At 35.4% G+C, this 24,784-nt stretch overlaps 1 protein-coding gene across 2 annotated transcripts in view; it reads left to right on the top strand.

The window, feature by feature from the left end:
- Positions 1 to 24,784, top strand: part of LOC102122782 (TLR adapter interacting with SLC15A4 on the lysosome) — a 130,166-nt gene that overhangs the window by 55,074 nt on the left and 50,308 nt on the right. Inside the window, exons 2-4 of one of the 2 annotated variants that reach the window (XR_001487996.3) lie at positions 14,365 to 14,488; positions 15,097 to 15,195; positions 18,733 to 18,789. The gene's annotated coding sequence lies outside the window, so the exon portion shown is untranslated. The remainder of the gene's footprint in view (positions 1 to 14,364; positions 14,489 to 15,096; positions 15,196 to 18,732; positions 18,790 to 24,784) is intronic. The other variant, XR_010584524.1, reaches the window with a different exon arrangement.

A 24,784-nucleotide genomic window follows, 5' to 3' on the forward strand; every position in this document is an offset into this window, starting at 1 on the left:
GGTCTATATATCTGTTTTGGTATGAGTAACATGCTGTTTTGGTTACTGTAGCCTTGTAGTATAGTTTGAAGTCAGGTAACATGATGCTTCCAGCTTTGTTCTTTTTGCTTAGGATTGTCTTGGCTTTGTGGACTCTTTTTTGGTTCCTTATGAAATTTAAAGTAGTGTTTTCTAATTCTGTGAAGAAAGCCAATGTTAGCTTCATGGGAATAGCATTAAATCCATATATTACTTTGCCAACTATTGCCATTTTCACAATATTGATTCTTCCTATGCAGAAGCATGGAATGGTTTTCCATTTGTTTGTGTCTTCTCTCATTTCCTTGAGCAGTGGTTTGTAGTTCTCCTTGAATAGGTCCTTCACATCCCTTGTAAGTTGTATTCCTAGGTATTTTATTCTCTTTGTAATAATTGTGAATGGGAGTTCACTCATGATTTGGCTCTCTGTTTGTGTTACTGGTGTGTGGGAATGCTTGTGATTTTTGCACTTTGATTTTGTACCCTGAGACTTTGCTGAAGTTGCTTATCAGCTTAAGGAGATTTTGGGCTGAGATTATGGGGTTTTCTAAATATACAGTCATGTCATCTGCAAGCAGAGACTATTTGACTTCCTCTCTTCCTATTTGAACACACTTTATTTTCTTCTCCTTCCTGATTGCCCTGGCCAGATCTTCCAATACTATGTTGAATAGGAGTGGTGAGAGAGGGCATCATTGTCTTGTGCTGGTTTTCAAAGGGAATGCTTCTACCTTTTGCCCATTCAGTGTGATATTGGCTGTGGGTTTGTCATAAATAGCTCTTATTGTTTTGAGATGTGCTCCATCAAGCCCTAGTTTATTGAGTGTTTTTAGCATGAAATGGTGCTGAATTTTATCGAAGGCCTTTTGTGCATCTACTGTGGTAATCCTGTGGTTTTTGTCATTGGTTCTGTTTATGTGATGGATTACGTTTATTGATTTGCATGTGTTGAACCAGCCTTGCATCCCAGGCATGAAGCCGACTTGACTGTGGTGGGTAAGCTTTTTAACGTGCCTCTGGATTTGGTTTGCCAGTATTTTAGAGAGGATTTTCTCATCGATGTTCATCAGGGATATTAGCCTGAAATTTTCTGTTTTTGTTGTGTCTCTGCCAGGTTTTGGTATCAGGATAATGCTGGTCTCATAAAACAAGTTAGGGGGGAATCCTTCTTTTTCTATTGTTTGGAATCGTTTCAGAAGGAATGGTACCAGCTCCTCTTTGCACCTCTGGTAGAATTTGGCTGTGAATCCATTTGGTTCTGATCTTTTTTTGGTTGGTAGGCTATTAATTATTACCTCAATTTCAGAACTTGTTATTGGTCTATTTAGGGGTTTGACTCCTTCCTGGTTTAGTCTTGGGAGGGTGTATGTGTCCAGGAATTTATCCATTTCTTCTATATTTTCTAGTTTATTTGTGTAGAGGTGTTTATAGTATTCTCTGATGGTAGTTTGTATTTCTGTGGGATCAGTGGTGATATCCCCTTTATCATTTTTATTGTTTCTAATCGATTCTTCTCTCTTTTGTTCTTTAATAGTCTGGTTAGAGTTCTATATATTTTGTTAATCTAAGTATTTCATTTTTGGGTACTAGTATAAATGTTGTTATTTTAAAATTCAGATTCCACTTGTTCTTTCCTAGTATATAAGAAAGCATTTCTTTTTTGTAAATTTACCTTGTACTTTGTATCCTTGCTAAAGTCACTTTTTAGTTTTAAGAGCTTTTTTGTTGTTTTTGTAAGTTCTTTTATATTTTTTACAAAGACAGTTATGTCATCTAAGAACAAAGACTTCCGAATCTGTCCACTGTTTATTTCCTATTAAAAAATCTTGTTGTATTAGATTGTATTTCCAGTATAACGTTGAAAAGAAGTAGTGAGAGGGTACATCCTTGCTTTGTTCCTGATATTATTAGAAAAGTTTCTAGTTTGTTATCAATTAACTATGATGTTATTTGTAGGATATTTGTAGATATTCTTTATCGATTTTTTTTTTTTTTTTTGAGACGGAGTCTTGCTCTGTAGCCCGGGCTGGAGTGCAGTGGCCGGATCTCAGCTCACTGCAAGCTCCGCCTCCCGGGTTTAGGCCATTCTCCTGCCTCAGCCTCCGGAGTAGCTGGGACTACAGGCGCCCGCCACCTCGCCCGGCTAGTTTTTTGTATTTTTAGTAGAGACGGGGTTTCACGGTGTTAGCCAGGATGGTCTCGATCTCCTGACCTCGTGATCCGCCCGTCTCGGCCTCCCAAAGTGCTGGGATTACAGGCTTGAGCCACCGCGCCCGGCCTTCTTTATCGATTTGAAGCTCCCCTCTATTTCTAGTTTGCTACAGATTTTATTAAATAATGACTGGGTTTTGGATTTTGTGAAATCTTTTTTATACATTTATTGGTATAATCATGTGATTTTTTTTCTCTAATCTGTTGATGTGATAAATCACATTGTTTTTCAAATATTGAACTAGCCTTGCAAACCAGAAAAAAAAAATCTTAGTTGGTTGTGGTATATAAGTATTTTTATATGCTCTTAGCTTTTATTTGCTAATATTTTATTGAGAATTGGTATTAGGTATTTTGTGAGACATATTGGTCTGCAGTTTTTGTTTTGCTTTTGTTTTTGTAATGTCTTTGTCCAGTTTTAGTATTGGTAATCCTGGCCTCATTGAACAAGTTAAGAAAAATCCTCTCTCTTTCTATCTTCTGGAAGAGATTATAGAAAATTGATATAAGTTCTTCCTTAAATGTTTGGTGGAATTCTCCAGTGAACCCATCTGTGTCTGAAGTGTTGTATTTTATAAGGTTATTAACTATTGATTCAATTTCTTTAATAGTTTTAAACCTATTCATACAATCTATTCTTGTGTGAGTTTTGATGGATTGTGTCTCCTGAAAAATTTGTTCATTACATATAGCTTATCAGTTTTGTAGAAATGGAGTTTCTAATATTTCATTATTATCTTTTTAATGTCCATGTGATCCACAGTGATGACCTCTCTTGCATTTATCATATGAGTTTTTTGTGTCTTCTCTCTTCCTTAGGTCAGCTATAGGCTTTTCGATTTTATGGATCTTTTGAAAGACTCAGCTTTTGATTTTTTCGATTTAACTATTGATTTTCTGTTTTTAATTTCATTGATTTCTACTCTTTTGTGTTTTTTATATTGCTTACATTGGATTTAATTTGCTTTTTTTTAGTTTCCTACAGTGGAAACTTAGAAGAGTGATTTTAGATATTTCTGTTTTTTTCTGATACATGCATTTAATGTAATAAATTTCCCTTGTAGTGCTGCTTTCATTACATCTCACAAATTTTGATAAGTTCTATTTTTGTATCCATTTAATAGAAAATATTTTTGCATTTCTCTTGAGATTTCTTCTTTGATCCATGTGCTATTTAAATTCTGTTGTTTAGGTAGGCATTGTGGTGCATGCCTGTAATCGCAGCTGCTACTGGAGAGGTTGAGGAACGATGACCATATGAGCCCAGGAGGTCAAGGCTGAAGTGAGCTATGATTGTGCCAGTGCTCTCCAGCTTGGTGACAGAGCAAGACCTCATCTCTCTAAAAACATTGTGTGTTTTTAATCTCTAAGTATTTTGGGAGTATGGGTTTATAAACATTGTATTATGATTTAAGAGATGAATTTTATCTATTTTAATAATATAGCTCTTGTCACACTTATCTCTGATTCAATCCTGATCTCTTTTTGGGAAACATTTGAGTACATTTTGACTTCTGTTTGGCCCACCTCTATGCATGTGTAGAAGTACGCTCATATGCCTGAAGAAACAGCATATATAAGGAGAGCCTAGGCCTTCTGTTGAGCCAGGAGGGGTGTATGATGGCATGAATTTGCAAATACAGTTATGGGCTTGCAATAAATATCACATCATTTAGTTTAAAAAATCAAATTAAAGTTGATTCTGAGGCTCCTTCCTAACCAAACAATTTTAGTCATTGGGTGTTGCATTTGTGTGTGTGCGTGTGTGTGTGTGTGTGTGTGTGAGAGAGAGAGAGAGAGCGCGAGAGAGAGCAAGAGTATACAAGGACCTTTTCCCTCCTTTAGAATCTCACAAATATCATAGGTTGTATATGATTCCTAGAAATCTTGTCCTTTGTTCATCATAAATGCTATTGACGTGTTCATTGTCTGAATCTACATGGTACCTTGAAGACCTGCTGTATTTCCATCCAAATTTAGCATGAGTATTTGCCAAGTTTGGAAGTTGTTGTGGCTAAGATTCAGCTTCCCTAGGTGTTTTCACTAGATTATATCCTTACTCCTACCAGATCATGCCATTTTTCCAAGGCACTTAGAGAAAACAGGGCATAGGGCCTCTGCTACTTGTGAAACTTCAATTGGTAATCTCCTTTCTGGTTTTGGGAAATTCCATTCTCATTCATCACCCTTGCTTCTCTCTCCTCAAAATCATACATCCTATTATTTGTTTCCAAGCCAAATCACCTCAGGTTTCTGGAAAAAATAAACTAAGAAGGTTTAATTGTCTGAAAACAGCTTCTTCTTTTAGTACTGAATTTCATCCCTCCCCTGAGACAAGAAGGAACAAGGAAAGGAAAAAATACAGTCAGAACAAAACACATATGTTTTATTCTGGATTGCCTTGAAAGCTAAGCCTTATGCAAAAGCTTTGCATGCAGATAGTTTGTTTGCAAAGTTATCTCAGATAGTGGTAGCGTAGAACCAGGGAGATTGAAACATGACAGGAGACGAATTCATTATCATTATGCAGAATCATGTTTGCTGCTGCTGCCGTGGATAATTGATGTTCAATCTGGATGAAACTTTGAGAGGAGACATATAAAATGCACCTCAGAATGGTTTGCCTAAAGGATATTGTCTGGCCATTGACCTCTCATCTGTATTTAGTTGAGGATTGGGCTATTGGGTGTTAAACTTTAGTAATTTTCCGATTGAGCATGTGTGAATACAGAGTGAGATTCCATAGTCATTCCATGATGTGGTGTCAGAGAAGCCCTGAAACAGAAACTGAGCAATATGTACGACAGCTGGATATGAGGTGCTGTCAGCATGAAGTGAGATTGAAACTCACACAGTGCTATTAGGCACTGTATGGCTCGAATCAGATATGAGGGCAAGACAGTGTGAGGTAGTGCTCAAGATGACTTTTATAGAGTCCGCCCTTTGCACCACTCACAATCTCTTATTTCCTCCGTTATATTTTTAATGAAGTAGTTAACTGTCGTCTCTACCAAATACAATACATGAAGGCAATTAATGGAACATGCTATTGTCCCTGCTGTTGCAACTGGTCTAAAGTCTATGTTGATATTCATTGTCTCACTCTTCTATCTTCAGTTTATTTTTCCCTCACTCTCAGCCATCACGTTAGCTATTACAGGTTGCTTGTCTGGTGGGATGACCAAAAATTTCAGCCTCAAGGGCTTTGGGCCCTTGGTTAACTTGCTTTTGCTAGGCTGTGATATCTATATCTGTATTTGTTCATTTATCATTATCATGAGGCATGCATGCACAAAGAAATACCCCAGTATCCTCGGGTTTTAAAAATTTCTCTCTACCTCAATCATGTAACAGTAAACCTAGCTCCACAGGGTAATTGGGGTCAGTTTTCCCCAGTAATATTAACTTTTTTTCTGCTTTCTGGTGCCTTTCATAAAAAATTTTCAGATTTCAGATTATACGATACATGGTACAACTAGTTGATTTCAGATTATACGATACATGGTAGAACTAGTAACCCTGGGTGTAAGAGGGCTAATTTAATTCACCTGCAACAAAGTGGCTGGATGGCACTATACATATCAAGGGCTCAGTGTCATCCTCTGCTGCTAGCAGATTGGGCATGCAGCATAGAGGTAGCTATCAACCTTTGTGAGGGGAAACTCATGCCTAGCTTTTATTTCTGCCACCATAGCCACTTTGATCAATGTACCATTCAAAAAGTCCTGGGGTAGCTTAGATGAGAGGCTGGCTGATATCCGTAGGGTAAATTATCCTGTTCTTTTAGATGTTGAGGAGCTCCTCAACATTAATGTGTGTCACAAAATTCTTCATCCTTAACCCATTCCATAGGTCATCCCTGCACCTCTACTCTAGATCCCCTTGTCTCCAATTACAGTCTTGCTATTTCTAGATTTCAGATCAGCCAGTGAATACATTTAGCACCGCCCAGACATCTGTGGCTATCCATACTTTTGGCCATTTCTTGTTCTCGGCTGTATCAGTTAGCTGTTCCTACAAAATAAATCACCTCAAAACTCAGTTGCTTAAAACAATGAATGTGTATTTTCATTAATAACCCAAAAAAGTGTCAGCTAGATAGTTCTGTTTTCCTGGATCAGGGTTGGTTTATTTCAACCAAGTTTGTTCAGGCACCTGCAGTCAACTGGTGGATCAGCTGGGAGATGGCTTGTCTAGGAGGGTCTTACTTATGTGTCTGGTAGTTTGTTGCCTGTTGCCTAGGGCAATTGGGGCCACATAGCAATTATCATCCAGAAGACTATCTCAGACTTCTTCATATGGTGATATCAGGGTTCTGAAAGACAGAAGAGAAGCTTATTGAGTACCAGGCCCAGAATTGGTACTCACGCTGTGTTTAATGAGTCAAACAAATCACCACACCCACTGATTGTCAAGGAGTGGGAAAATGACACATCTTTTAATGGGAGGAGTTGAAAAGTCAGAAAGAGCAGGGTAAAGAATTTCAGTTATTATTGCAATTAACTAACTATACACTAAGTTTATAACCAGGTATACTAGTTAAAACTTAACTTCCCTACTTTTGTCCTTTAGAGACATCCATGTATAAGTCACATAGAGGCAGTAGCAGGCTACTTTTCGTTTACAATACATGTTGAGTATTGAGCTTACCAAACTATGAACCAGGCCCTGGAATAGTTCCCCTATTTTCTGACAGCTGCTCATAGAGAACCCCATATGAGGAAGATGCTTCAGAGCAATAGAGAAAGGTGGCATACAGTTTGGGCTATCTGCTTGCACAACTTACTTGAGACCTTGAAAACAACAGTCTACTTTATAATGGATTGCTGTTGACTTGGTAGATCTGATAATAACCAGCTCATGATCTAGTAACATAGTCACTGGATGTCCCTTAGTTATGTGCTCAGTTTCTATTAGGGTCTGCTAGCACACGTAAGTCTGCTTTTCTAACAAGCAGTGCTCTGCTGCAGAAAGCAAGACCTTGTTTTCTGAGATCTGTGCTGTGACTGTTTAATTGAGGTTACTAGAGAATCCACATATCATTCTCATCCACTACAGATGCCTCTAAAACCATCAAATCTACTAGGTCATATAGACTGAGCAACAGGACAGCTTTCACCTGATTCTTTTAAAGAGCCTTTTGTGATGTAAGGGATACAATTAAGGCCCAATATTATATAATTCTTTGATATCTGAAACCAGAACAACATCAAAAGGCCTAACTGCAAAATTTTCATCCCTATTCTGTCACTGCAGATAATGTCTCCTAGAGAGACCACCCTCCTTAACAAAGGGACTAGGCACAGTTCTTGCTTATCCCAGAGTAACAGGTATCAGTTCTCTGTCAAATTATTCAGACAAATCAATCCCAACCTCTCATGGAAACAGGAGCCACCTCACCTTCTTTACACTACAAAGCCTGACTTCCACAGCCCTTCTTGTTCACTCTGCTCCCAAGTGCAATCCCAACATTGCCCTGAGTCATGTGTAGTGTTCTTTTCCTTTGGGCTATGAGTACATGTGACTAATAAATTTCTATTGATCTCATCTGTGTAGTGTTGTGTATCTGGTCATTCCCCAAACCCTAGGGTCTTCCTTAAAAAACAGGCTAATAGGAGGTAATTAGAACACCCTCTCTTACTGCTCAGAACCCCAATCAAAACAGTGCCTTTTGAAACTTTTGATAAATGAGAAGAACAGTTTTTCCAACTGTGCCATGTTATAAACTACAGCATTCAATGAGGAATACCAGTTTCTGTATTGATTTCTTACTGGATCTTTGACAAAGCAAACAAAAACATGAAATGGGGAAAGGGTGCCCTATTCAACAAATGGTGCTGGGATAATTGGCAAGCCACACATAGAAGAATGAAACTGGATTCTCATCTCTCACATCACAAAAAAATCAACTCAAGATGGATCAAAGACAAATCTAAGACCTGAAACCATAAAGATTCTAGAAGATAACATCAGAAAAACCCTTCTAGACATTGGCTTAGGCAAAGACTACATGACCAAGAACCCAAAAGTGAATGCAGCAAAAAGAAGATAAATAGATAGGACTTAATTAAACTAAAAAGCTTCTGCACCACAAACGAAATAATCAGGAAAGTTGACAGACTACTCACATAGTGGGAGAAAATCGTTATAATCTATACATTCAACAAACGACTAATATCCAGAATCTACAAAGAACTCAAATCAGCAAGATATTAAAAAACAAACAATCCCATCAGAGCTTTTAAAATGGTATATTTTAAGCACCTTCTTTCTTTTGAGCACCCTGGGCTTTCAAACAACTTGACAATATGGCGTTTGTTGCCATGTCTGTGTTGAATCCTGAAAGAATAAAACATAGGGAAAACAATATTGTCAAATCTACTTACTTCCTCTGAAAATCTCAAGAACCTTAAGTTTCCTGTAAGTGTAGCATCTTTTATTTTGGATTATGATTATGAGTATCCTTTGGAGCTATAATCTGATAACCTTGTTTCTTTTGACTACAGAAGGTAGCAAAAAAATATCTCCCCTCATTTTCAGACTAGATTGGGTGCATTCAGAGTGGTATGACTGTAGATTTCCCCTCATTTTCTATGGATGTAAGTTAAAAGATTCATTAAATGGCTTAGTTTTTATTCAGACCATCTTTACCTTAAGCTTTAGGTGTATTTCAGTTATTTAAAAGTTGTGTTACTATCCTTTCTAAAAACATACATCTATATAAATTTTATATTTATGTGTTAAAATCTGTCTTACATAATGTATAATTATTTTGAACGTAGTTGAAGAAAAAGAACACAAACATCATTTTAAATATCTTAAAAAAAACCTTTCTAAGACATTTTATTAATTGGAGAATTAATTAGATTGAAAACACTAGATAAAAAACTGAGCATTGCCGGGCGCGGTGGCTCACGCCTGTAATCCCAGCACTTTGGGAGGCCGAGGCGGGCGGATCACAAGGTCAGGAGATCGAGACCACGGTGAAACCCCGTCTCTACTAAAAATACAAAAAAATTAGCCGGGCGCGGTTGTGGGCGCCTGTAGTCCCAGCTACTCGGGAGGCTGAGGCAGGAGAATGGCGTGAACCCGGGAGGCGGAGCTTGCAGTGAGCCGAGATCGCGCCACTGCACTCCAGCCTGGGCGACAGAGCGAGACTCCGTCTCAAAAAAAAAAAAAAACAAACAAACAAAAAAACCTGAGCATTAACATCTGGGTCACCTAAATGACCAAAACAGATAGAATCTAATGAAGATATTTGAACATATAATTGAAGTGGATAAAATAATTTAGCCAGCAGTCAATTCATAGACTCAGGAAATTAAATAAATTTGTAAAATTAAAATTTTATCAATTTGCGATGGAAATAGAAAACCTCCTCCAAAACTTTTTGAACTTTAGTTATTTTATGTTAAATGTCGATAATAATACCTGTTTCAAAGTACGATTGTGAGTAATATCATGAAATAATGTATTAATTGAATCCAATTTAAATATGAAAAGTAATTTGTAGTCACTGTAGTTATGTATTGATTGAATCACTGTGTTAAGCATGACACAAAAGTATATTGTAGCTGTGTTACTTCGGGAAAAATTTATCTTCCATTTTGTTCTGTTGTCCAATAACTTGAAAGATGAGGGAGGAAACATTTGTATTCATTCAAACATTGATCACTTTTTTAGAAATGATCTGTGTATGCATCATTTTCTGCTTGAAGGAATATTGGTTGTCAGAATGGTCAGTGTCATCATTGATTTTGTGGTGTCTGTGGAGGCAGGGAATGTAAGGAAGCAATGTTACTGTGTGAAAAATAATTAAAACTTTATTAGGAGAACTGTGAGATTGAGCAGTGTTTTCAGCCTAAAACCATAAAGCATTCAGCCTTAGTGATGGCTGCTTTTAACAGTGGTATATTGCATTCACAATAAAACTCATTTTGTTCCTTTTCAATAATGCATTGTTTCTGAAGTCAGTAACTGCACTTTTACAGATATTTCAAAAATAAACTTTATTATATCAAATTGCCTTCTACTTCAGACATTTTTTGGTTTAAAAAATCCACCCATCAGCATCATTAAATGCTAAGTATAAAATTTATGTATAAAACACTGAACACATCTTTATTATAATAAAAATTACATCATATCTTCTCATTATAAGTTAATAGCTCTATGCGTTTTTTGAGATTAATATCCAAAGCTGGACTTTTATTTAAAAACTTGAAAATGTGTTTTTCATTATTATTATTACATTTTATCTTTTTTGAAGCTTGGCAAATATGAATTTGCTTACCCACATTTCAAATTGATCTGTATTTCATTCAGAAAGAGCACACATGAACATAAACATTGGAACAACAGACACTGTGGACTATTAGAACGGGGAGGGAGGAAGCAGAGTGTGGTTTGAAAAACTACCTATTGGGTACTATGCTCACTACCTGGGTGCATAAACCCATGTAAGAAACCTGCATATGAACCCCTTGTATTTAAAACAAAAGTTGAAAAATTTTCAAAAGAGAACACTGATATTTTGCTATTGTTGCCTACCAGAATAGATGGGAGAACGATATTTGTTAATTAATTTTGGCTGGTATAACACTATATGTCTGTGGAGCATAGAGCTCTTTCATTTTTGGAATGGGTTTATCTTCTATCCCATTGACACACAGATGGCTTTATCTGGCAACTGTGACCTCTGTTATATGTAGCTTCCAGGTAAGTACCTTCCATTTACTTTCTTGCCTAGTTACACACTTTATTTTTTTTTTTTTTTTTTTTTTTTTTTTTTTTGAGACGGAGTCTCACGCTGTTGCCCAGGCTGGAGTGCAGTGGCGTGATCTCGGCTCACTGCAAGCTCCGCCTCCCGGGTTCCCGCCATTCTCCTGCCTCAGCCTCCTGAGTAGCTGGGACTACAGGCGCCCGCCACCGCGCCCGGCTAATTTTTTGTATTTTTAGTAGAGACGGGGTTTCACTGTGGTCTCGATCTCCTGACCTTGTGATCCGCCCGCCTCGGCCTCCCAAAGTGCTGGGATTACAGGCTTGAGCCACCGCGCCCGGCCGCTAGTTACACACTTTAAATACCAAACTTAAATTTCAAGTGAATTCCTACTTAAAATAAATAAAATCATAAATTACAGCTATAGTCCATATTTTGTTTTCATAGTAGATACTACCAGTTTGAAAATATTTCTTAAAATATCAAACTGAATTATAGAATATCATAAAATATTATTTTCTTTGTACTTATGAAATTTATTGAAAGGTAGTTGAAGGGATGCTTGTACTATTTAGTCACTAATGTAAGAGCAAACAATTAAATAGTGAATCACAAAGCTGCTCCTGCTCATCAACTCCACTTTTTAAGTCAGTTTTTCCAAGACCAGAATAAAATATTTTCTGCTGGATGGGTTTTTAGCAAAGCTTCTCTGACCCATTCTGCTTGCTCAATTATGGAACTGTAATGCCAGGATGTCCTCAGGAAAGAACAGCTGCTTTTTGCTGGGAATCATGTGAGAAGCAAGATCTGTAGCAAAACTGGCACACAGTGGGGGCTCTATTGTCACTTTTTGAATGAAAGTACAAATAACTGCTGGAATGACTAGGAGAATTTTAGATAAGACATCATGAGGCCACTTCTACAAAAGAAAGTACTTGTATTAAGAGTGCATTTATGACTCACACACAGCCTGCCCTATAGATAAGTGAATCCCTGAAGTGAGTAGATAACTTTGTTAAGTATCTTATACTTAAAATACTAAAGTGAACTTCCCGAAGATGTGCACTGAGTCAATGACAGACACGACCTTTTATCTTAAAATTTAATTGCTAATCAACTATTTTATTCATACGGCAATCAGTACTTGAAACTTTAATTAAAACTCAAAGTTTGGTCTTAAGAATTTTGAGAAATCTTATTGAATTCATCAAGAAACAAACATAAAACATTAACATGGCACAAAAAGGCTAATTCGATGAAGAGAGAAAGGACTTAGAAATAAGCTAAGACTTTTTTTTTTTTTTAATCTTATTTGGGTATTAGGTTTTCTTTCATGCATGGACTATGGAGTTCATGCATTGCTATGACTTCTGCTACAAACGGACTATAATAGTCTAATACAAAATGCATGATAGGGTGAGTTGCTTCATAGTGATCCAGGCCGATGATATTCAGATTGTGGTCCATGGACCTGAGCTGTTTCATGAACCTGTGCTGGTCCATGAACTGTTGACTAGTATAGAAATTGAAAACTTTTATAGTGTTTAATAATGTCAAATGTAATACATAGGAGCTTGTATTTTATAGATTTTATTTTTTCTAGTAATTTATTCTTATTATACTTAACAGAAACTGGTCTTTCATTACTGAGAGTCTGAGACGTGTTGATCTATGCCAAAGTGAACCTTAGAAAGTGGCTCGCTGGGTGAGAGATGGTAGATTATACTGCAGCTTTTAAGACACTGTGTTTTGTGAGTGTGGATCTTGGCTCTGATTGTTGCTAGGTGCATAATCTTACGCAAGTTACATAATTTCTCTTTCTGGTCTATAAAATGGGCATGATAAATAATGCTTAACTGTTGCAATTGTCGTGAGGATTAAACAAATTAATGTATGTAAAGTGATAGGAATAGTTCCTGCTATAAATGATGTTCTCAATGAATACTAGCTATTATTTTTAGGGGGGGAACATCTATATGAGAAACTATAATACAGGGTAGATGTGACAAGAATCATGCTATAGTTGCAAATAAATTTCTATGAGTGATGCAGGCTTCACAAAAAAGGAAACATTGGAGTTGATCTTTGAAGAATGAATATGATTTGAGTAAATGGAGAATGGTTGGAGGAAGCTACTTTGAGTAGTAATACTTAATATTGTACAAATAATTTATTTGCTTATAATTTTCTAGAGGAGCTGAATAGATAATGAGTAATTTTCTGAAAAAAAATATTTCCTATATAAATGGCACTCAGAAATATTTGCAATTTTATAATTCTCATTTTTCTTGATGTAGGTGGTTGGCTCTTTACTTTTTCTAGAGATTTATTGCTGAAAAGCCACAGAGAAGAAGTTTGATTAATTTTTTTTATTGTTTTGACCTTCTTGGATTGCTAGGTGGGGATTACAAAAGTCTTCAGCAGTGAACCTATTAGACTAACCACATTTATCCTTAAGATTAAGGAACCGATTATTCAAGTGTAATCAAAAGGCAAAACTTTAATTGGCATCTTGCATTTCCAAATTGACCTTGGATTTTTGTGATATAAAAAGACAAAATGATACAGCTGGGGAAGATGCAGTTGGTCAATGACTTAAAAACATATGATTTTGAAATTTTGCTCCATGTTAGTCTTTTATTCAATAAAATGAAAGGAAAAACTTATACATCTAGAACTGCAGGATTTCCAGCTCCCAGGATGTATCGCTCAGCCTAGTACTACTTACTAGCTATGTTTTGGGTTAAATAGGTTTTCTGTGATGGTCCAGGAATGCAACCACCATTCATAACATTATGATCTCTAAATTCTAAATAACAGTCTTTTGGAATTCCTCTAAGTAATAAAGGTATAATGTGTAGACTTCTCATATCTAATTCCTTAGAAATGTGAAGTACAACTGAGGACCAGATATGGTTCTGTGTTACAAATAATCATTCCTTAGTAGTTGTGTTTGTATTTTATTGATTTTTATTTTTATGTATGTATGTATGTGTGTATGTATTGTAATCAAGCAACAACTGGATAAAGTGGATGAGGTCTGGAAATGTTGGAGTAAGAAGGTTACAGAATATATTTCAATAAATGAAATAAGCATTGCAGAACAAATATGTTAATGTTTTTGTGTTAGAGAAAATAGTTCATTATTCATTACAATTAAATTATTTGAAGTGTGATTAAGCTTAGGGTTTTTTCCTAAGTTTTTAATTTTAATTATTATGATGCATAATGGTTGTACATATGTATAGGGTACATGTGACACTTTGATACAAGCATACAATGTGTAATGGTAAAATCAGGGTAATTGAGGTATCTATCACCGCAGTCATTTATGATTTCTTTGTGTTAGGAAAGTTTCAATTTTACTCTTCTGGATTTATTTATTTATTTATTTATTTATTTATTTATTTATTTAGAGATGGAGTCTCGCCCTGTCGCCCAGACTGGAGTGCAGTGGCACGATCTCGGCTCACTGCAACCTCCGCCTCCCGGGTTCACGCCATTCTCCTGCTTCAACCTCCCGAGCAGCTGGGACTACAGGTGCCTGCCACCACGCCTGGCTAATTTTTTGTATTTTTAGTTGAGATGGGGTTTCACCATGTTAGCCAGGATGGTCTCAATCTCCTGACCTCGTTATCCGCCCGCCTCGGCCTCCCAAAGTGCTGGGATAACAGGCATGAGTCACCGCGCCCGGCCTCTTCTGGTTATTTCAAAATATACAATAAATTATTGTTAACTATAGTCACCCTCTAGAGTTTGTTTGTTTGTTTGTTTTTTTCTGACTGAGGTAGAGCTGAGGGAAGGTAGTATTAGGGTAGTGGTTAAAACCATCGGATTTAAAATTAAACGGATCTGGCTTTAAGTCCCAGCTCTACTACTTACTAGCAGTGTGGCCTTGTGAATATCAAATGAGATATAAAGGGCTTAGCACAGTACCTGGCCCATTATGAGAGCTCAATAGTCTATTGTTATTTTCTTCACCCTTAAGACTATGTAAGCTTTGTAATCTACTGAATTCAATGAGCAGAAATCATTCAATTCTGCCTCCTAGATTTTCTCTTTATTCCAGACTTCCATGGAGCTGTAGTGTTGCCAGCTGTGTATGTCTTACGAACTTTGAAAGAATAATTCATTTTTTTTTCTTATAGGTCATTCATGCTCATTGCAAAATATTCATAAAATTGGGAAAAATAAAACACATAATTTATAAATAAACACACAAAGAAAAAACCATGAGCAATATTTTGGTGAGTATCTTTCCTGGATTTTTCTTTCTATATATTGTTATAACATTTAAAAAACAGGGTAAGAAATCCATTATAAAGGGGAAAGAAAAGGCTTAGTTTCAATTCCAGAGTAGCCTGGTTCTGTTCCTTTTATGGCAATAAGGCAAAGCTTGTATTCAGGTAGAGCACCACATAAAAGTGGTCTTTGACCAGTGTAAAGTGGCTCGTCTATGCACAGGTCTACAAAGGCCATCCCTCTCTGAGCCTGGAAACTTTCTTTTCTCCAAACATTGAAAAACTTTGGGCTTAATTAAAACTCGTCCTTTCAGGCAAACCTTATGCTTGACTAGTACATTCTTTTTTAACTTCGGTTGATTGAATTCCTCATGAATAATCTAAGAATTACAACCCAATGCAACCACTGACTTTTTTGCGACATTGGGCTTAAACGTTTTGTGATGAACTCTTTCCCCCACTCCCCCTCAGGTTACGTTATGATATCAATCTGCCTAAAATTAGGTTTCAATAGTACAAAATAATATACATTTTAATATTGATCCAAAAAGTTTTCATCCACAGTTTAAAATTTCACTTGTGTAAAGGCATGAAAATCTCTGTTCTTCAATCTTCTCAAAAGTGTGAAATGATTTAAATGTAAAGTATTTATTGCTTTAACTTGTGACTATACAGTTTGATTACCTACTGATAATAACCTGGTGTTTATTCTGCCTGTTCTTTTATTTTTTAATTTTTAATTTTTGTGGACACATAGTAGGTGTATGTATTTATGGGGTACATGCAATGTTTTGATGCAGGCATAAAATGTGAAACGATCACACAGAGAATAGGGTATCCATCCCCACAAGTATTTATTATTTGTGCTACAAACAATCCAATTACACTCTTTTGGTTATTTTAAAATGTACAATTAAGTTATTACAGTTGTGTTATCAAATAGTAGATCTTACACATTATTTCTAACGATTTTATATATCCATTAACTCTTCCCACATTCCCCTAATCCCTCCATTACCCTTCCCAGCCTCTGGTAACCACCTTTCCACTCTCTGGCCAAGAGTTCAATTGTTTTGATTTTAAGATCCCACAAAAAGTGAGAACATGTGATATTTGTCTTTCTTTGCCTGGCTTATTTCACTTAACATATTAATCTCCAGTTTCACCCATGTTGTTGAAAATGACTGGATTTCACTCTTCTTTATGACTGAATAGTACTCCACTGTGTATATGCACCACATTTTCTTTACCCATTAATCAATTGATGGACATTTAGGTTGCTTCTGAATCTTAGCTATTGTGAGTACTGCTGCCATAAGCATGGTGGTGCAGATATCTCTTTGATGCACCAATTTACTTTCTTTTGTGCATATACCGAGTAGTGGGCTTGCTGGATCTTATAGCAGTCCTATTTTTACCTCTTTGAGAAGCCTACTAGTGTTTCCATTTCTCCATATCCTCACCAGCATGCATTATTTTGTTGTTTTGTTAAAAATGATATTAACTGGGATGAGATGGTATCTCCGTGTGGTTTTAATTTTCATTTCTCTCATGATTGCTGATACTAAGCATTTTTCCATATGCCCGTTGGACATTTTTATGTCTTTTTTTGAGAAATGTCTATTCAGATCTTTTGATCAATTTTAACAGGATTATTTGTTAATTTTTGCTATTGAGTTGTTTGAGTTCTTTATATACCCTGGTTATCAATCCCTTGTCAGTTGAAGAGTTTCCAAATATTTTCTCCTATTCTTTAGATTGTCTCTTCACCCTGGTAATTGTTTTCTTTGCTGTGCAGAAGCTTTTTAGCTTGACATGATCCAATTTGTACATTTTTGCTTTGGTCACCTGTGCTTTTGAGGTCACATTGAAGATATCTTTGGCAAGACCAATGTTGGGAAGCATTTCTCCAATTTTTAAAAGTAGTTTCATAGTCTCAGGTCTTAGATTTAAATATTTAATCCATTTAAATTTGATTTTTGTATATGACAATAGGGATATAGTTTCCTTGTTCTGCATAAAGATGTCTAGATTTCCCAGCATCTTTATTAAACAGAGTGTCTTTTTCCCAGTGTATATTCTTGGCATCTTTGTCGAAAATAAGTTGACTGTAAATGCATGGACTTTTTTTCTGTTTTATTGGTCTATGTGTCTGGTTTTATGCCAGTACCATGCTGTTTTGGTTACTATAGCTCTGTAGTATAATTTGAAGTCAGGTAATGTGATGCCCCCAGTTTTGTTTTTTTGCTCAGGATTTCTCTGGCTATTGTGGGTCTTTGTGTGATTTTATGTAAATTTTAAAATTGCATTTTCTCTTCCTGTGAAGAATGTTATTAATATTTTTGTAGGTATTACTTTGAATCTGTAGATTGCTTTGGCTAGTATGTACAGTTTAACAATATTGATTCTTCCAATTCATGTTTGCTTTTTACACATAGAAATGCTACTCATTTTCCTTTATTTTAGCTATACTAGAATGAGGCTAAAGAGAAACATTATTTGCACAGGAAGATGTTGAATTATGTTTCAAATTCAATATAAATTAATATTTTGTTTTGTAATGTATTTTTTGCATTTCTTCATTGCAAAGGAATAATTCATTTATATGTTTTTATAAATTTTAACACTATTCATAACTCACAATTATGCATAATGCCATGAATACATTTTCTCCAGTTTAGTATAGTTAAAAAAAACAAAGAATACTTGGTTTTGGTTTTGATTGGTTGTTATTATGCAGAGGACAGGCCTTTATACGTGTAGCTGATTCAATTTGTATCTCAAAGACTCTTTGGTAAGACATACCCTGATTCTCTCACCTTATGTTTATGTCTGGCTTCTGTCATTGGAACCTATTTCTTGCTGGATTCTAGATAGTCCCACTGGTGGGAAGTGTCTAGGGCTAGAGCGAGTTCTAGTCAATTGTTTTTTCATCTTTCCAGAAACAAAACTTTAATTCAAATAACAAACAAGTATTTATGAGTTCCTACTAAACACTTAGCATTGTTCTCATTGTTATAGGACATATAAAGACATTTTTAAACAAGGTCCTTGCTTTCAGAGGTCTTATAATCTTCTTAATGAGGAAAAAATATACATACATGAAATAATAAGTTGACAACAAAGGAGGATAGGAAGCGCTTAAGTGTATGTAACAACTAAGAGCATTTACACACAGTAATTACTTGATCTAGGCCAGAGCTCCTGTGGAGAAAGGAAGGTTTAACAACTGAAAGAATAGTAGAAAGGGTGTAGGTGGTCAAAGAAAAGGAGACTGACTTCATTGCTCCCTCAACATTGAAGACCTAGAGGCTGCAGCATTTTCTGCCTGCTTCTTCCTTTTGCCTTCCACAATAATTTGTTTTAAGCTTCAACGTCCTTAGATACTGCAGAGCTTCTGATTCAAATTAACTACTTTAAGTGATTAGGACAACTTGTAAGTAGGTCCTCATTAAATCTTCCAGAAAGTTGCCATAAAGCACTTACTTTTTTAAAAATCTTCTGTATATGTGCAAATTTTTAAAATCTGCATCCACCTTCTAGGACTGTGAACTCCTGCAAGACAGTGACAGTGACTTCTGTATGTCTCTATTTTACTCAGTAAGTAGCATAAAACAGACAATAAATATTTATTGGAGATATATTTTATTTATTTATTAATTCATTTATCATTAATATTAATTTTCTTATGTGTGCCTTTTAGAGAAAAGTTAGACTGGTAAAATATTTTGGGGGCTGTTATCTGATAGCTTGATTAAATGCCTAGTAACCCAAATTAAAGTACGAGGTGCTATATTAAAAAAACACAGAGATACCACTCTTTTTTCATTATGAGAGCTTGTTTATACTTCAACACCTTATATGCTAATGGGTGAAAGCAAAAAAAGCATCTTCTGATGGTCGAATAATGGTCTAAATAGAAAGCTGTTCTCACTTTCTTTAACATCTTTGTTAAAATATCTTTTTTAAAACTTCCACTTTTATTATTTGGTTCCTAAGTGGCTTTCCTTAAAAAAAAAAATCACATTTATCTACTATAAAAATAAAAGCTTTGGAATTTCACAGTGAAAAGACAAAGGAATAAAAATGAAAAAGGGCAACCAAAGGTCAGGGTCTGATGAATAAAAATACTCTGTTGTATATGACAAGTGTGGGGCACTATCTGATAGTGGAGGGAAAAGTAATGAAAAAGTTAGGAACAGCAGACCTCATAAAGCATGTGAGAATTATTACCGAATTAAAACACAGAAATTGCCAAATTATAAGAAGCAAAATTTAACGTGGACAGGCTTCATTTGTTTTGCATGGAGAGCTACAGGAACCATGTCTGATTATCAGTTGGGATTGACACAGACGTTTCTGACAAGTATTCTAAATAATAGATTCTAGTTCTAGTCATTACCAAGAAAGGTGAATAGTTATAACTTAACTTCAAAGAAATTCGCTGTTGCACCATGTAGAGTTTGTTGTATAAAGGGAAATCGTAAGATATACAGACTGCAGAAAATAAAACATGTGTCTAATATTTCATCATGTTTAGCTGTGTTTTAGATATTTGTTTTTTCTTATAAAGTACAAACTTAGGGGGCTTAAGCAACTCGTTGTTAGAGGGATATTAAAAATTTATTTTTAATATGGAAAATAAACATATCTATATAGAATAATTTTTGTCTATTTTAATGAAGTGGCATTGTGTAATGGAACGGCCATGAGCTCTGGAATCAGTCAGAGCTCAGTTCAAATCTCTGTTCTGCAACAGGCTAGTTGATTAATTTTGGCCCAGTTGGTATTTGCACTTCATTTATTATTGTGAGGTTATAGTGAGGATTAAATGGAAAAATATAAAAGTAATTTTAATATAGTAAATATTCAAATATCAGCAATTTCAAATGTTTTATTAGGAACATGCTACATTTAATAGTTAATAAATCAAAATACATTTTTACCTTGCTTTATCCCTAAATTTCACTCGAATATCTTTTCTTTACCTGACCTTGCCACTTTGACTAGCTGTTCTTTCCCTAGCTAAAGGAAATGAATAAACCATATATCTGGCTTTGCACAATTGATCTTTCATCTCCACCTCTCTTAAACCTTTTTAAGGTGACATTTCTGCAAAAGAATTAGAAAATACTTGAGCTGTGGGAGACTTAAAACCACATACACTTCATTTATCTTTTGTCTGGCAATTGTTATGAGACAGAAAATGTGTATGTCTATACTTAAAAAATAGAAAAATTACAATTGAATTTTAAAGATACATGCAAATTGTATTTCTAACTTGATATATATACTGTCAGGATGATGTCATGTCACCTTAGATCATAAAGCGATTGAGAACAGGAATCATGTCATGAGGGGAAATCACATAATAGACCATAGTGATCAACCCGATTAAAAGCTGCAAACATTAAAAAGCTGCAAACAGAGAACTATCCTGTGCTGAAAAACACCAGGCAATGCGTAGTATTTCAGGAATTTCAGCAGTTGCTCAATGTAAAACTTGCTCCCTGAGGATTTTTTTATTCCGTTTCTCTCAAACAATCACAAATTTACCCAAGAGAATGGACATTAGTAGTTACTGAACTGCTTTATTTTTTATTTGTTTTACAGAATAGAAAATAAAAAAATAAAGCCTGTATGATAACAGGTGGAAAACAAGAAATTGATGGTAATTATCAAGTCACCAAATGCCATTCATTAGAAGAGATTGCTGAATATCATTAAATAATAAGGAAATGAATTCTCCTGAGATTAATTAGCACTTGACAATAAACTTAAGGCTTTTGATGCCCACATTATTTTTGAATATTTTAATATTTTCCAGAAACTTAAAAAAATACATAAAATTTCACTGGCTGAATAAAAACATTATTTATGAGACACATTTATAACAGGAACTCAGATTTCTTCTTCAACATTTGCACACAGAACTACAACTGAACGCAAAAAATCTGTAACAGATTGAGAGCAGATTGTTGACTATCACATTTTTGGAAGAATGGTTGCTTACTAGTTGACCAAGCCTATCTACTTAAAATAGCTGAGGCTAAAATGAAAATACTTCAGTTAAAAACATTTTAAAAATGTTATCCTGGAACACTATTATCATGAAACTCTTCTAGCTTCTGGAAGAGATTCTAAACTATTTAGAGAACAAAGAAGCAACATCATAGTTGCTTGACAGGAGAGGTATTCTTCAGGACTAAACTGATAAGAGAGAAAATACAATTTAACAGATAAAATGACATACATTGGTAACAATGCCTGACTCTGAGTGTAACAAATACTTTGAAATAATATCTTCAAAAATTGAAACAATAACCAGAAAACATCATTTTATAAACTGTTGTGAAACAAAAGCGTCTTATATTCTCCTCTTGCTTCCAAAGGGAAATAGCCATAAATGTTTCTTAAAATAGAGGGAGGTAGGTTATACTAGACTGATGCCGAATGTCAGAAAATTTATGCAACCAGCTAATGAGAGAAAACATAAAAGAGCAAGTCCGTAAGAAAATGTGACTCTAACTTTCAAGAAATGAAAAAAGCAAAACATCATGTTGACTGAACATGTTATAATTGAAAAACATTAAACCATCATTTACACAAATGAAATACTTTGTGTTTATTTGAATTATATAAGTGTAACCACCTGATGGGTTCACCTTGCCTGCTGGCTAGACAGAGCGGATTTATCAAGACAGGGGAATTGCAATAGAGAAAGAGTAATTCACGCAGAGCCAGCTGTGCGGGAGATGAGAGTTTTATTATTACTCAAATCAGTCTCCCTGAGCATTGGATCAGAGTTTTTAAGGACAACTTGGTGGGTTGGGAAGCCAGCAAACCAGGAGTGCTGATTGGTTAGGTAGGAGATGAAATCCTGGGGAATTGATGCTGTCCTCTTGTGCTGAATCAGTTCCTGGGTGGGGGCCGCAAGATCAGATGAGCCAGTTAATCGATCTGGGTGATGCCAGTTGATCCATCAAATGTAGTGTCTACAAAATATCTCAAGCACTGATTTAGGAGCAGTTTAGGGAGGGTCAGAATCTTGTACCCTCTAGCTGTATGACACCTAAACCATAATTTCTAACCTTATGGCTAATTTGTTAGTCCTACAAAGGCATTCTAGTTCCCAGGCAAGAAGTAGGTTTGTTTTGGAAAAGGACTGTTACCATCTTTGTTTTATACTATAAACTATAAACTAAGTTTCTCTCAAAGTTAGTTAAGCTTACAGGCGGGAATGAACAAGGACAACTTAAAGTTTAGAAAGCAAGATGGAGCCAGTTAGGTTAGATCTTTTTCACTGGCTCAGTCATAATTTTGCAAAGGCAGTTTCATAAGCATGTGGGCCCTGGAGACAGCTCTTCTACTTCCTCGCCTTGTGACTTGAGCAAATTATTCAACTTCCATGCCTTACTCATATGTAGCATGGAGGTAGTCAGAGTGTCTATTACATAAAGGTGGATCTGAGAATTAATTGAAATAAAATAGATGAAACACTTAGAAGATACACTCATCAAAAAATAAGGACAACAAATTTAGCCATAATTTTATATAAATATGAATATGTATATTTTTTTCCTCATCAGGCGGTTAAAAAAATAAAACAAGGATTAAGCTTATCAAATAGCATTTTCAAATCATTGGCTGTCTCAAGTAAGTTTGCTTCTAACTGAATTCCATTGGTTTAATTGGAGTGGAGCAATCCCAGACAGCCTACAGTAACTTCAAGGAAAAATGTCAACAAATTATTACTTATATTAAAAAAGTTGAAAAGGAATCATTTATTACAAGAGACCCTTTGTGAATCTGGGTTTAGCTAGAGCTAAAACTGGAAACAGTGTTTTTACTGATCACTGCTTTACCTTCCATTTTGGGGTTTATATATTGTAATTTTCTGTCCATTTTCAGGATAGGTTTCCAGGGTAGATTAGTTTAAGCTGAAGGATAGCAACCTTGGTTTTTATGCTTTGAGTGCCACATTACAAGATTTAAAGTTTTTTGTTTATCCTGGGTTGGCTCTGGGCAAAATTGAGGATTAGACAACGCTGACTTATATCTTTAGTTTACACCGCATATTCCTAGTTTAACATTCTTATCCTTCTGACTTTTAATATGAGTCTTTTTCTGGGAATTTCTCATTTTTAAAGGGTTATACTAGAGGTGGAAGAATATCTGTCTTTACTGTAGCTTCTGAAATGAGTGCTGTGAGGTGAATTGCCATCACCCTTCCTCACATCTTCAGTAGAGAATAATTTAAAAATAATTCAGTGTAAGAGGTGACAAATTGTTGCTTATCCCATGTACAGTATTCTCCCCGTCTCTGCCTCTTTCTGCCCACCCACAGGAAATTAGAAAAATATCTAAATATCTGAACCCTAAATGAATAAGAGCAGGAAGAAAACCGTGTAGACCAGAAGCCATTTTGGTGGATTGAAAGGTGCATCGAAATGTTCTTAAGGGATTTGGGAAGGATTATTAGGAGGATAACAACACAATTTTGAAAGCGTAGCAAATAGAATAAAACAGTAAAATTTCCCCAAACATGAAATATTACTTTTATTAATAATACTACAGTGCTTTAGAGGCTACAAAAATGCATTTCTCCTTCTTAGCACCTACCTCTTATTGATTTGCTGCCAATAAATCAGTGCAACCGTATTTAAGGAGGACAGATAAAACAAAGCAGACAAGTAGTTCTCAGCCCACAAAAGGATATGGAAACTGTCATTCATTTAGAAAACCAAACATTTAATAGTCTTGAAAGTGTTATTGCATAAATTCTTGGAAAATGGCACATTTTACATACAGAACAGAGCAAGGCGCCATGAGTACCAGAAATGCTAATTTAATCTTCAATAACGTTAGTGTGATCACTTTTCCTTAAAGTTAAATGCAAGTATTACTCTCACACATTCTTTTTTCTTCAGAATTATTACTTGTGCTATGAGCATGAAATGCTATGTGGAAGCTAACATTTCTCAGAAGTGCCATACTAATATCAAGTACTTTGTGAAGATGTGGAGCAGTATTTGTTAGTGACATTCCTATCTTCATCTTCCTTAGTGTTTCTAGCACTGAAAGTAACCACGAATGAAATTGACCTTACATTTGTTTCAGTGTCATTTTTTGTCTTTTTGGAGAGCATTAGGTATGACAAATACTGTTGTTTATGTAAAAATATGCCAGCTAAACTTGGGATTGCATCAGAAGCAAAAAAATTAAAATTGCAATATACTAAGTTTTCTTTACTTTTCATAGGCAGACTATGTTACACTTCCATTTACATACGGAATGTGTAATAGTAAGGTTCAGAAGCAGTCTCTGGAAACTGACTACCTAAATTCAAATCCTAGCTTCCCTTTTTAGCCTTATGGCTCTGAGAAAGTTACAGAATCACTCTAGGCCTTGGATTCCTCAACTGTAAAATGAGAGTGGTCATACTATCAGATTCTTCTGCCAGCTATTGTGAGAATTACATGCCGATAATGCAAACAGCCTAACACAGAGCCTGGTACATAGTAAGCTCAAAGTAAATGTTAGGTGGTTTTTTTGTTTGTTTGTTTTTGTTTTTTTCTACTACTGCTACTATTGC

Source organism: Macaca fascicularis, chromosome X (genome assembly GCF_037993035.2).
Source record: "Macaca fascicularis isolate 582-1 chromosome X, T2T-MFA8v1.1".
Lineage (NCBI taxonomy): Eukaryota > Metazoa > Chordata > Mammalia > Primates > Cercopithecidae > Macaca > Macaca fascicularis.